The 11,756-nt window shown below is 44.9% G+C and overlaps 1 long non-coding RNA gene and 1 pseudogene across 2 annotated transcripts in view; one reads left to right on the top strand and one right to left on the bottom strand.

Moving 5' to 3' along the window:
• Positions 1-1,586: 1,586 nt before the first annotated feature.
• LOC119474073 overlaps positions 1,587-11,756 on the bottom strand; it is a 17,099-nt gene continuing 6,929 nt past the window's right edge. Inside the window, exon 4 of the long non-coding RNA XR_005203370.1 lies at positions 1,587-1,664. This is a non-coding gene — a long non-coding RNA (uncharacterized LOC119474073). The remainder of the gene's footprint in view (positions 1,665-11,756) is intronic.
• LOC108317771 lies at positions 9,569-10,781 on the top strand (annotated as a pseudogene). Its single transcript, XR_005203369.1, has one exon. The product of XR_005203369.1 is annotated as a developmental pluripotency-associated protein 4-like (transcript).

Raw genomic sequence — 11,756 nt, 5'->3', positions numbered from 1 at the left:
AAAAAAAAAAAAAAAAAGACTCATATTAGTAATTATTTTAAGTGTAAATAGTTTAAATACACCAATTCAGACAATGATTGGCCAAAAAAAATTTTAAAACACAACCCAACTATGTGCTAGCCACTGGACACTGACTTCAAACATAACAACATAGGTAGATTGAAAGGGGATGAAAAGGCCAGGCGAGGTGGCTTAGGCCTATAATCCCAGCACTTTGGGAGGCCGTGGTGGGTGGATCATAAGGTCAAGAGATCGAGACCATCCTGGCCAACATGGTGAAACCCCATCTCTACTAAAATATACAAAAATTATATGGGCATGGTGGTGTGCACCTGTAGTCCCAGCTACTCGGGAGGCTGAGACAGGAGAATTGCTTGAACCTGGGAGGCGGAGGTTGCAGTGAGCCGAGATTGTGCCACTGCACTGCAGCCTGGTGCCTGGCAACAGAGCGAGACTCTGTCTCAAAAAAAAAGAAAAGAAAAAAAGAAAAGAAAAAGGATGAAAAAAGAAGCTATATGTGTCTTGGTCCATTTTCTGTTGCTTATAATGGGATATCTGAAACTGGCTAATTTATAAGAAATGAAACTCATTTCTTACAGCTCTGGAGGCTGGGAAGCTCAAGGCCAAGAGGACAGATCTGGTTTGAGCGTTCTGGGTGGTGGGGACTCTCTACAGAGCCCCAAGGCAATGCAGTGTATCACATAGTGAGGGACTGAGGTGCTGATGTGCCCGCTTAGACTTCTCTTCCTCTTCGCGTAAAACCACCACTTTCCCTCCCACGATAACCCATTCATTCATTAATTAATTAATCCAGTCATTAGGGCAGAGGCCTGATGATTCGGTTACCTCTTAAAGGTCCCACCACTCCATACTGCCACACTGGGAATTACATCTCAACATCAGTTTTGAAGGAGACATTCAAACCTCAACAGCATACAAACATTAATTTTTTAAAAATGAGGAGCGAGGCAGTTCGGCGGTCCTGCGATCTGTCTCTTGATTCAAGTGTGTGGACGGAACAGACCCTGGAGACTCTTTCTTCCAGCCTCCGACCAGCCTCCGATTTCCTCTCCACTTGCAACCTCTGGGACCGCCTTCTCGGACACCTCCTGCTTCTGGGGACCTGCTAACACCGTTTTTGTGGTTGGCTCCTTCTTGCCGACCAAGCATGAGCTCCGAGATTCATCAGAATTATTCCCCCGACGTGGAGGCAGCCGTCACCCACCTGTTCAATGTGTACCTGCAGGCCTCCTACACCTGCCTGTCTGGGATAGTATCTGGACCGCGATGATGTGGCCTTCCATGTGATTCATGGAGGAAGGCGGGAGCCACTTCTTCCATGAATCGGCCGAGGAGAAGTGCGAGGCCTACGAGCGTCTCCCGAAGATGCAAAACCAGCGTGGCGGCCGCGCTCTCTTCCAGGACATCAAGAAGCCGGCTCGAGATGAGTGGGGCAAAACCCTGGGCGCCGTGGAAGCCGCCATGGCCCTGGGGAAACTCTGAACCAGGCCCTTTAGGATCTTCATGCCCTGGGTTCTGCCCGCACAGACCCCCATCTCTGTGGCTTCCTGGAGAGTCACTTCCTAGATGAGGATGTGAAAATCATCCAGAAGGTGGGTGACCACCTGACCAACCTCCGCAGGCTGGCCGGCCCTCAGGCTGGGCTGCACGAGTCTGTCTTCCAAAAGCTCACTCTGAAGCACGGCTAAGAGCCTTCGGAGCCCAGCGACTTCTGAAGGGCCCTTGCAAAATAACAGGGCTTCTGCCTAAGCCTCTCCCTCCAGCCTCTGGGCAGCTTTCTGACTACCCGAACAAGCCTTGGACCAAATGGAAATAAAGCTATTTGAAGCAAAAAATAATAATAATAAAATAGCAGGAGTGACTATATTAATATCACATAAAGTAGACTTCAGAGAAAAAATTGCTAGAGATGAAGAGGGATATTGTATAATGATGAAAGAATCAATCCACCAAGAAGACAATAATCCCAAATATATATGCACCAAACAACAGAGCTCCAAAATACATGAAGCAAAAGCTGAGCTGAAAGGAGAAGTAGAAAATCCACAGTTACAGTTGGAAATACATAGAAATTAGATAGAAAATCAGTAAAGACATTGTATTAGGCCATTTTTGTATTGCTATAAAGAAATAGCTGAGACTATGTAATTTATATTTTTTTAATTTATTTTTTATTTTTTATTTTTTTCTTTTTTTTTTAAGATGGGGTTTCACCATATTGGTCAGATCAGGCTGGTCTCAAGCTCCTGACCTCAGGTGATCTGCCCACCTCAGCCTCCCAAAGTGCTGGGATTACAGGCGTGAGCTACTGCACCCGGCTGACGACTATGTAATTTGTAAAGAAAAAAGGTTTAATTGGCTCACAGTTCTGCAGGCTGTATAGGAAACATGGTGCCAGCATCTGCTTGTGGTGAGGGCCTCAGGAGGCTTCCAGTCATGGCAGAATGCAAAGGAGAAGCCAGTACATCACACAGCAAGAGGAGGAGGAGAGAGGAGGGAGATGCCACACACTTTTTTCTTTTCTTTTCTTTTCTTTTTTTTTTTTGAGACAGAGTCTTACTCTGTTGCCCAGGCTGGAGTGCCATGGTGTCATCTCAGCTCACTGCAGCCTCTACCTCCTGGGCTCAAGCAATTCTCCCACCTCAGCCCCCTGAGTAGCTGGGACTACAAGCGCATACTACCATGCCCAGCTGATGTTTTCAATTTCTAGTAGAGAAGAGGTCTTGCTTTATTGCCCAGGCTGGTCTCAAACTCCTGAGCTCAAGTGATCCTCCTGCCTCAGCCTCCGAAAGTGTTGGGATTACAGGCATGTGTCACCATGCCCAGACAATGCCACAAACTTTTAAAGACCTAGATTTCATGTGAACTAATTGAGAACTCACTCATCACCAAGGGGAAGGTGCTAAACCATTCATGAGGGACCCACTCCCATAATCCAACTCACCCCCCACCAGACCCCACCTCCCAACATTGGAAATTACATTTCAACATGAGATTTGGAGGGGACAAACATCCAAACAATATTAGACATGGGAGAACTGAGCAACACTATCAAATAGGATTTAATTGACATTTGTAAAACACCCTAATCAACAACAGCACAATACAGCCTTTTCAAGTACCTAATGGAATATTAATCAGGATAGACCATATCTTGGGTCATAAAGCAAACCTTAACAAATTAAAAATAATTAAAATCCCTGACCATAATGGAATTAAACTAGAAATCAATAACAGAAAGACAATAGAAAAAAATCTCCAAATGCTTGGGAATTAACCAACACACTTATAAATAATTTGCGAGCAAAAAAGAAAGCCTCAAATAAAACATACATAGCCGGGCGCAGTGGCTCATGCCTGTAATCCAGCACTTTGGGAAGCCGAGGCAGGCAGATCACCTGAGGTCAGGAGTTCAAGACCAGCCTGGCCAACATGGTGAAACACCATCTCTACTAAAAATACAAAAATTAGCTGGGCATGGTGGCGGCATCTATAATCCCAGCACTCAGGGAGCTGAGGCAAAATAATCACTTGAACCCAGGAGGTGGAGGTTGCAGTGAGCCAAGATCATGCCATTGCACTCCAGCCTGGGTGACAGAGAGAGACTCTGTCTCCAAAAAAAAAAAAAAAAACAGAACTAAATGCAAATGAAAATACAACATATCAAAACTGGTAGGATATCTCTAAACCACTGCTGAGAAGAATTTTTTTTGTTGTTGGAATCTCTGTCTGTACAGTGGCATGATCCTGGCTCACTGCCACCTCCACCTCCTGGGTTCACGTGATTCTCCTACCTCAGTCTCCCGAGTATCTGGGAGTACTGGCGCCCACCCCCACACCCAGCTAATTTTTTGTATTTTTAGTAGAGATGGGTTTTGAGATGTTGCCCAGGCTGGTTTCAAACTCCTGAGCTTGGGCAATCTGCCTACCTCGGCCTCCCAAAGTGCTGAGATTATAGGAGCAAGCCATTGCACCCTGCTGAGAAGAAAATTTATAGCATTAAATGTGTACATTAGAAAGCATGATAGGATTTATGTCAATAATCTAAGCTCTGATTATTTAGATAATCAGAAACCAGAGAAGAGCAAAATAATCTCAAAGCAAGAAGAAAGAAGGAAATAAAAATAAGAGCAGAGGCTAGGCGTGGTGGCTCATGTCTATAATTCCAGCAGCTGGAGAGGCCAAAGAGGGTGGATCACCTGAGATCAGGAGTTCAAGACCAGCCTGGCCAACGTGGTGAAACCCTGTCTCTACTAATAATACAAAAATTAGCCAGGCGTGGTGGCGTGCACCTGTAATCCCAGCTACTTGGGAGGCTGAGGCATGAGAATCACTTGAACCCAAAAGGCGGAGGTTGCAGAGAGCTGAGATCATGCCATTGCACTCCAGCCTGAGAAAAAGAGAAAAACCGTGTCAAAAAAAAAAAAAAGCAGAATTCAATGTAAAGGAAGCCAGGCACAACAGCTCATGCTGGTAATCCCAGCACTTTGGGAGGCCAAGGCAGGTGGATCACTTGAGCCCAAGAGTTCAAGACCAGCCTAGGCAATATGGCAAAACCCCATCTCTACAAAAAATACAAACATTAGCTGGACATGATGGCATGTGCCTATAGTCCCAACTACTCCGGAGGCTAATGAGGGAGGATCACTTGAACCCAGGAAGTCAAGGCTCCAGTGAGCCAAGATCGTTCCACAGCACTCAAGTCTGGGTGACAGAAATTTCTTGTCCAAATAAAAAAAGTCTCTGTGCCCAGACAGTTTCACTAGAGCATTATCCAAAACATTTAAAGAATTAACACCAATTTTATACAATATCTTCCAGAAAACAGAAGAGTTGGGAACACTTCCAGACACATTTTATGAGGCCCTGAAATCACAAACAGACAAAGACAATTCTAAAAAAATAACAATAGACAAGGCACAGTGGCTCACGCCTGTAATCCCAGCACTTTGGGAGGCCAAGGTGGGCGGATCACCTGAGGTTGGGAGTTCAAGACCAGCCTGATCAACATGGAGAAACCCTGTCTCTACTAAAACTATAAAATTAGCTGGGTGTGGTGGCGCATGCCTGTAATCCCAGTTACTCGGCAGGTTGAAGCAGGAGAATCATTTGAACCCGGGAATCAGAGGTTGCAGTGAGCCAAGATCAAGCCACTACACTCCAGCCTGGGTGATTGAGTGAAATTCTGTCTCAAAAAAACCAAAAAGTAAGAAAAATGCAAATGGAGACCAGAATAAAATGTCGCTACACATTTATTAGAATAGTACAAATAAAAAATAGGGATAGCACCAAATGCTGGCACAGAAGCAAAGAAACTGGAATGGAAAACGGTACAGCCCGTCTGCAAAATAATTCAATGATTTCTTATTGTCAACAAAGAGTCAAACTCTGCAAAATATTTGATGAGATTTATTCTGAGCCAAATATGAGCGACCATGGCCCATGACACAGCCCTTGGGAGGTCCTAAACATGTTGCCTAAGGTGGTCGGGGTATAGGTTGGTTTCATACATTTTAGGGAGACATGAAACTTCCATCAAATACATTTAGGAAATAACATTGGTTCAGTCCAGAAAGGTGGGACAACTCAAAGTGTGAGAGTGGAATTCCACGTTACAGGTAGTTTTAAAATTTTTCTACTTAGCAATTGGTTGAAACAGTTATCCATAGAAAGGAATGTCTGGGTTGAGATAAGAGATTGTGGAGATCTAGGTTTTATCACATAGATGAAGTCTCCAGGTAGCAGGCTTCAGAGAGAATAGATTGTAAATGTTTCCTATCAGACTTCAGGTCTGTGTTGATGTAATGCCTGAGAAGTATAATGAAGCATGTCTCCACTTCCTGTTATGGCCTGAACCAGTCTCTCAGGTCAAATTTTAGAGTGTTCTGGCTGGGGAGGAAGTCCATTCAGATGGTTGGGGACCTTCGAATTTTATTTTTGGTTTACATTATGTGGAAAGTAGGAATGTTCCTCTTCAAAGTCTTCTTTCTTGTTAAAGAATAAATTTGCTAATAACTCTTTGTTTAGCCCTATGCTATGCAGCTGTTAGACACGCCATGCTTACAGGCATGTAGTAAGTATATTCTATGTCCTTGTGCTTTAACCAAGATATCTGTGCTGGACGTGCTCACAAGCATGTTCCAGCTCTCGGCCTATGCCCCTTGCCTGTTTTAAAATGTTTTACTTTATTAGCCAATTGGGTTTTAGTTTAGAGTGTGAGGTCTGGCTCCAACCAATGGAGATCAGACACAGCAATAAGGACAACCCCAAATGCGTAAGGGATAAATATGTCTGCTTATCCTTTGTTCATTGCACTCTCATAGCAAGATGGCTACCCTTCCTGCAGTGCAGGAAGTACAAATTGCTTTGCTGGAATATCCTTTGTCTCAGTGCTGAGTTTTCTTTGTGGCACCAAGCATCTGCTTCATTATAAACTAAACATGTAACTATAAAACAACCAGCACTAACAGTCTTAGACATTTATCCCAAAGAAATGAAAACTCATGCACTCACAAAACCTGTGCACAGGGCCGGGCATGCTGGCTCACACCGGTAATTTCATCTCTTTGGGAGGCCAAGGCAGGCGGATCACTTCAAGCTCAGGAGTTTGAGACTACCCTGGTCAACATGGTGAAACCCCATCTGTACTAAAAATTAAAAAAAAAAAAAAAACAATTAGCCAGGCGTGGTGGCATACACCTGTAGTCCCAGTTACTTAGAAGGCTGTGGTGGGAGGATTCCTTGAGCCCAGGAGACAGAGGTTGCAGTGAGCTGTGATCATGCTGTTGCACTCCAGCCTGGGCGACAGAGCCAGAACCCATCTCAAACAAAAACAAACAAACAAAAAAAACCTTTGCACAAATGCTTTTCCCACCTGATTCATAATGTAAACCAAAAATAAAATTCTAAGCCACCCAACCAACTAAATGGTCCCCTCCTGTCGGCCAAGCGTTTATTTCTAAAATAAACCTGAAACACTAGCTCAGGCCATCATGGGAGTGAGTGGTCATTTCCTTCTATTAATTCCAAGGCTTTAGACAAACTCTCAACCAATTGCCAATCAGAAAATCTTTGAATCAGCCTATTACCTGGAACCCCACCCCCACCCCATCCACCTCCACTTCCAGTTGTCCCATTTTTCCCAACCAAACCAATGTATATCTTACATGTATTGATTGATGTCTTACGTCTCCCTAAAACATATAAAACCAACCTGTAGGCTGACCAGGTTCTCAGGATCTCCTGAGGCTGTGACATGGACCATGGTCACTCACATTCAGCTCAGAATAAATGTCTTCAAACACTTTACAGAGTTTGACTCTCTTCATCAACAATAACATTCAGAAACAAAAAACAACCAAAGTTTCCTTCAGTGGGTGAATGGTTTAAAAATCTCTGGATACGGCCAGTGCACTGGCTCATACCTGTAATCCCAGAACTTTGGGAGGCCAAGGCAGGCGTATCATGATGTCAGGAATTGGAGACCAGCCTGGTCAACCTGGTGAAAACCCATGTCTACTAAAAATACAAAAATTAGCCAGGCATGGTGGTGGGCACAGCTTCTCAGGAGGCTGAGGCAAGAGAATCGCTTGAACCTGGGAGGCGGAGGTTGCAGTGAGACAAGACCACAATATTGCATTCCAGCTTGGGCAACAAGAGAGAAACTCAATCTCAAAAAATATATATTTATATCTGGATAAGGCTGTGCACAGTGGCTCATGCCTATAATCCAGCACTTTGGGAGGCCAAGGCAGGAGGATCTCTTGAGCTCAGGAATTTGAGACCAGCCTGGGCAATATGGCAAAACCCCATCTCTACAAAAAATACAAAAAATAAGCCAGGTGTGGTGGTGTTCTGGTGGCCAGTATCTGAGTTACTGGTGGTGAATCCTGACATGTCTGCAGCAACCTCAGTTCTTGCCTCCTCAGAAGAAAGAATTCAACTGAGGGGCATAAGGCAGATAAAGAGACCGAGGCAAGTTTCAGAGCAGGAGTGGAAGTTTATTTGAAAAGGCTTTAGAACAAGGAAGAAGGGCAGGTATGCTTGGAAGAGACCCAGGCAGGCAGCTTGAAGAACAAGTGCAGGGTTGAAGCTTGCTGCTGGGGTTCTGTGGACTGGCCCACCTCCAGCATCTTGCACCCTTTCCCATGATTCTTCCCTCAGGGTGGGCTGCCCACTGCAGTGCCCTCCTTACCCATGGGAGGCGATCACGCACAGTGGGTTTAGGAAATTGGTTTCGGAAGTTGCATGCGTGTCCATATGAGGCTTTCTTCCTTTTTCCAGTGAGGGTCCCTGGAAAGTCCTACCCGGCCATCTTGTCTCTTAATGCGCATGTGCAGGCAATACCTGAGATTTTATTGGAAGCTCTTGTTGCGCCTAGCATTCAATTAACACTTTAATGTCAACAGCCGTGGATCAGCAGGAGATTGTCTCTTTTTGGTGCTGGCTGCCGATTAATCATTTTTAGAGAGGCAATGCGAACATTGTCGAACCATCACCCAACATTCTAGTGGGTGGGGGAGAGGAGTCCTCTCATGCCCCATTCATGCCTGTCTAACTACCTGTAACAGTGACATGTGCCTGTGGTCCCAACTATTCAGAACGCTGAAGTGGGAGGATCACCTGAGCCTGAATGTAGAGGCTGCAGTGAGCCTACCTAAAGATCATGCCACTGCACTCAGCCTGAACAACAGAGTGAGAACCTGTCTAAAAAAAAAAAAAAAAAAAAAAAAAAATCTGGGGTCTCCTCTTTCAGCTTTGGAGCCCCTCCTCCCTCGATCTCTGTAGGGGGAGCTTCTTCCTTCAGACTTCCCAGTTCTTTCTTGCCTGTTAAACTCTCTGCTCCTTAAAACTGAGAGAATGTACTCTCTTCCCGGGTCCACAAAGGGGCGTAGTTTCAAGGGCAAGAACTTCCCAGCGCCATGCCTCCCCTACCTCTCCCTCCTAGTATTAGAGGTCTTTATTTAAATTTTCGCACTCACGGGAAAGAATCAAAGATCAATCACTCCATCGGAAGTTTAAAGGAACTCCTTTCTTAGGCCCGGAAACTTAAAGGAGGTGGATATTCCTCCCAAGTTAAAAGTCCCCTTCTTCCACACCTCTCCGGATTCCATATTTGGGTCCCTTCCACAATCTCATGGAAGCTTTTCTCTCTTATCTTTTTCTTTCCCCTTTTTCTCTTTATCTGCCTAAATAAATCACTTCCTGCAAAAACTCTCTGAGGTCTGATATTTACTTTCGAGTGCACGGTGCCCCGCGCGGTCCCTTCTCCCATTCTTGGGTGAGCGAGAGACCAAGAGCCTGGAAGAACATCCTCTCAGGGGAACTGAGTCTCCCCTGCACCCCGGAACCCAGTCACAAAACCACATACACACACAAAAAAATCTCTGCATACATACTCTGGGTGGACCGTACATCCATACAGTGGAATACAACTCAGCAATACTAAGCAGTAACTATTGATGCAGTCAGCCACTTGGATGGATCTCAAGGCAACCATATTTCTGGAAAAAAAGTCAGTAACAAAAGGTTACATACTGTGATCTGGCCAAGCTCCGCTTCCTGTCCGAATATGGAGAAGGTAAAAGGCAAGGAGTGGACCTCCACAGAGAAGGTGAGGGAAGAGGATCAGCAGGCTTCTAATCAACCAAACACGATTGCTTTGCCGGGATCATCAGCGAAGGGGGGAACCAAAGGAAAAGTTTCTGTTAAAGGTGACAAAGTGCTCTGCCCTAAGAAGAAGGCAGACTGTGATAACCCCAGACCTCAGAAGAAGGTACCAATCCCTCCCTTACCCTCTAAACTGCCACCTGTTAATCTGATTCACCGGGACATCGTACAGGCCTGGTGTCAGCAATTAAAGCTGAGCACCAGAGGCCAGAAACTGGATGCATATAAGCGCCTGTGTGCCTTTGCTTACCCAAACCAAAAGGATTTCCCTAGCACAGCAAAAGAGGCCAAAATCCGGAAGTCATTGCAAAATAAATTAAAGGTGGAAAAAGGGAAAGCGTGCCTGCAGAGTTCTGGGACACAGCCTCCTCAAGTGGCCCTTCCCCCTGCAGAGGGGCTGCCTGCTCTGGAAGGGTCCACTGCTCTCCTTGAGGGAGTTAATACGGTTGTGGTGACAACTTCTGCCCCAGAGGTTGTGCTGGCCTCCTGGGTGAGAATTTCAGCCAGGGCAAGGACGCCAGAGGCGGTGGAACCTCCACAAGAAGCCAGTGGTGTCAGGTGGTGTGTGGTCCATGGGAAAAGTCTCCCTGCAGACACAGATGGTTGGGTGCATCTGCAGTTTCATGCTGGTGTAAGCCTGGGTTCCAGAAAAGCAAGAAGGGAGAGTGAGTGCGCTCTTCCTGCTTCCTGCCTCCAGTTTTCCACCCCCGCACCTTGAAGACAATATGTCGTGCCCCAAATGTGTTCACAGGAACAAGGTCTTAATAAAAAGCCCCCAATGGGAATAGAACATCAGGAAAAAGGCCATATCTATGATAATTAATGGCAGAAAGGCTGGAGAGTCGGATTCCGTGGTGCTGCTGACAGGTGAACTTGGTCCTCTCCACGCCTGCTTACGGTCCGTGCAGACTGCTGGGGTGGCAGATCTTAGCCTAAGACCCCTAGCAGCACCTGTTGCTTTGTGAGTGGAGATATGATAGACTCTTGCATTTAAAAACGGGAAAACATTTCACAAAGTACCATAAATTGTAGTTAATATGTAGAAAAACTTATTCATACTACCTTTCTAAAATAGAAAAGACTTCAGCAGCTGTTTTGTTTTGTTCTGATTTATTTATTTATTTTTTTTTTGAGACAGTATCTCGCTCTGTTGTCCAGGCTGGTGTGCAGTGGTGCAATCTCAGTTTGGTGCAAACTCCGCCTCCTGGGCTCAAGTGATTCTCCTGCCTCAGTCTCCCGGGTAGCTGGGGTTGCAGGCGCCTGCCGCCATACCCAGCTATTTTTTTATTTTTAGTAGAGTTGGGGCTTCACCTTGTTGGCCAGGCTGGTTTCAAACTCCTGGCCTCGAGTGATCCACCCACTTCAGCCTCCCAAAAAAGCTGGGATTATGTGCATGAGCCACTGTGCCTGCTCTCAGCTGAGAACTTCTTCAGCTGAGCATTGGAAGGAGTTGAGTAAAACAGTAGTTTGCTCCCGTGCTCAGTTTTTCCTCCTCTGGACACTGACGACTTTAGGAGCTGCTTCATTCCAATTGCAATTTCATAAAACATTTCATAAGAAGTATTTTAAGGCAGAGAAAGGCTGTTAATTCTCTCCCTCCCTCAAAACATGATTCTTAATATTCAAAACAATGTTTTTCAGAGTTCTCTTAATCTGAGATTTTTATGGTGCGACTACAGAATCAAAACACAAGGCACTTTGTATTATTTCACTTAACATTTTGTACATTTCTGGTGTTTAAGTGTTTAAGATTGCTTCCCCACTCAGAAATACATAATATGTTGAACTTAAAATGTGTTTATTAACCAATTATCCATAAATAAATGTATAGAAAATAATTCATCTGTTGTATTTAGGAAACTGTATTCACTGCATGCAAATTATTGATAGTGTTCTTAACCCAAGGTAGGAGGAAACTGAAACGTGATTTTTCTTTTGCATTACTCATTGGTTTTTTCTTTATTAGTTGGTGGTGTGGGTTCGATCATACGTTTTTTTAAAAACTGCTTACTTAGGTGTAATTGACATACAAAAAGCTGTACATATTTAATGTATCTTTTTTTTTT

Source organism: Cebus imitator, unplaced genomic scaffold, assembly GCF_001604975.1.
Source record: "Cebus imitator isolate Cc_AM_T3 unplaced genomic scaffold, Cebus_imitator-1.0 Scaffold207, whole genome shotgun sequence".
Taxonomy (NCBI): Eukaryota; Metazoa; Chordata; class Mammalia; order Primates; family Cebidae; genus Cebus; species Cebus imitator.
The sequence above is the reverse complement of the archived record's forward strand: the minus strand, read 5'-3'. Positions and strand labels throughout refer to the sequence as shown.